Raw genomic sequence first — 2,097 nt, 5'->3', positions numbered from 1 at the left:
TGTTGAACATCAACATCCTACCCCCATAATCAGACCCGGATTTCTTCTGAAATGGCAGTTTCCTTTTTTTATTTCAAGTTGGTTGCAGTTGACTTTATAACGCATCTAACAAGGTGAAATGAGATTATTTAAACCTTTCAACTCTCTTCGTATACTCAGCCATTCATACTCAGAGAGAGAGAGAGAGAGAGAGAGAGATGGACATGCCAGGGATGAACATGACCAACACCACAGCAGCAGCAACCAAGAAGAAGGTGGCCATGCACATGGCCTTGTATTGGGGTAAGGATGTGTGGGTGCTGTTTGCAGACTGGCCAGGGGACAGCCTAGGCCAATACATATTGTCATTGATCGTGACTTTCTTGGGAGCAGTTTTGGTGGAATGGCTAGCCTTCTACAAGGTCAACCGGCCTGGGCTCAAGCCCATCTCAAATGGGTTCTTGCAGGCAGTGGTCTATGGTGTGCGTATTTTCTTTGCATACTGTGTGATGCTTGCAGTCATGTCCTTCAATTTGGGAGTGTTGATAGTCGCTGTTGTTGGGCATGGTGTGGGCTATTGGCTGTTTGGAACTCAGGCTTTCAAGAAGGCACCTGTGGAGTCCACTACAAAGGATGGTGGCCAGTGCTGCTGATCCTTATGATGATGGTTTCTAAGGTAGAGATGAGTACATGATGTATATGTCCTAATGGTGCCTCTGTTTCCGTTCTTTCATTTTTGTGTGGGTGTGTAAACATGTGTCTGTGTTGTTCATGTCTGCTTGTGCTTTGATGTATGTAAGTTGCTCTTGTATTGGTTTGGTGACTTTCTGAGTTGTGGTGGTTGGGTATTAGGTTGTTGGTCTTTGCTTTGGAATGGGGGTGTGGTTTGTGGGTTTGGCTGTTTGACAATTACATAGCAAAAATGAAAGATAAAGATGACTTTGCTTCGGTTTGGAGTGTGGCTTTCAAGAAGGCATCTTCGACCTTGCCATAAGGAATGTCACCTATGATTTTCAAACCTGTGACATCCTATCAACTTTGTGGCATTCACAAGTAGCCCTACCAGATGACTATTATGGTTCTTTCAGTCTTTCTTAAGCTTGCACTAGCAGGAATGGCCTGCCTTGCCTCTTTTGGACATGAAACAAAGAATGAACTGGGGATGAAAGTTGAAATCAAAACCAGGATGGAGACGGAGATGGACTTTACTCAGTTCCTTATCTTTATTAAAAAAAATTATTATTATACCCTTTTATATATATGTATATACAACTCTTTTTCAAATCTCTCCTCTCTTTTTGCTTTCCTTCACCGCACGACTTTTCATTTCTCTCTTCTCACAGAAGGCAATAGTAGCAGAAAAACCAGAAAAACAGGGCCAAGCCCCGCCTTTAAAATCAAAACCCATGCGAAGATAAAAGGCAAAATTTTGAAATAGGGCCGGGTTGGAGGCATTGTCACCCGCCTACTCCCTTGTCCACTGCCATCCTTAATCATAACACCGCATTCTATGCAGCCCACAGCTACAAATAAGCCTCACATGAAATGCTGTCATGTGATTGTCTGTGTCCTATATGTAACTGTGGGTCCCACATGACAGCATTGTATGGGACCCACATCTAGGATGTAATTTTGTTGACTTTATCCGGAAGATTAAACACCCAGACGTCCGTACCACTCGGTGGAAATGAACATGGTAGCATCCGTACCACCCAAACAGGTCATGCTGAACATAAGGGTTTTTGCTCGTGCCGACATCGTGGCCGTCTGTTTGCATCTTGGATGAATGCCACGTGGTTTTGTTGATTTTTGAGCTTTTTAAAATGCAAATCGGATGGCCGAGCAAAAACGCTCATGTTCAGCATGACCTGATCTGCTTGCGTTTGCAGATAGTTGATTTTGGTAAAGAACAACTTTTTCAATTGGCCTATGTGCACAAGTGGGACATGGCTGTGACGTGATGAACTAATCGGGAAGCGTTGAATAACAATATTGTGGTTTTGTTGCATAGCAGAGTTACAAGTTGTGTTTGAGATTAAAGCTGTCTAGGGCACCCATGTTGCCATAAAGTAATCCATAATGGGTGTGAATATTTAGAACCAAGCTCATGGCTTGGAG

At 43.3% G+C, this 2,097-nt stretch overlaps 1 pseudogene; it reads left to right on the top strand.

Moving 5' to 3' along the window:
• Positions 1-212: 212 nt before the first annotated feature.
• On the top strand, positions 213-632 carry LOC149821437 (copper transporter 6 pseudogene; annotated as a pseudogene).
• Positions 633-2,097: the final 1,465 nt, after the last annotated feature.

This window comes from Nuphar pumila, chromosome 12 (genome assembly GCF_984573655.1).
Source record: "Nuphar pumila chromosome 12, dmNupPumi1.hap1.1, whole genome shotgun sequence".
Lineage (NCBI taxonomy): Eukaryota > Viridiplantae > Streptophyta > Magnoliopsida > Nymphaeales > Nymphaeaceae > Nuphar > Nuphar pumila.
Note: the sequence above shows the minus strand (reverse complement) of the source record. Positions and strands in the feature narration are given on the sequence as shown.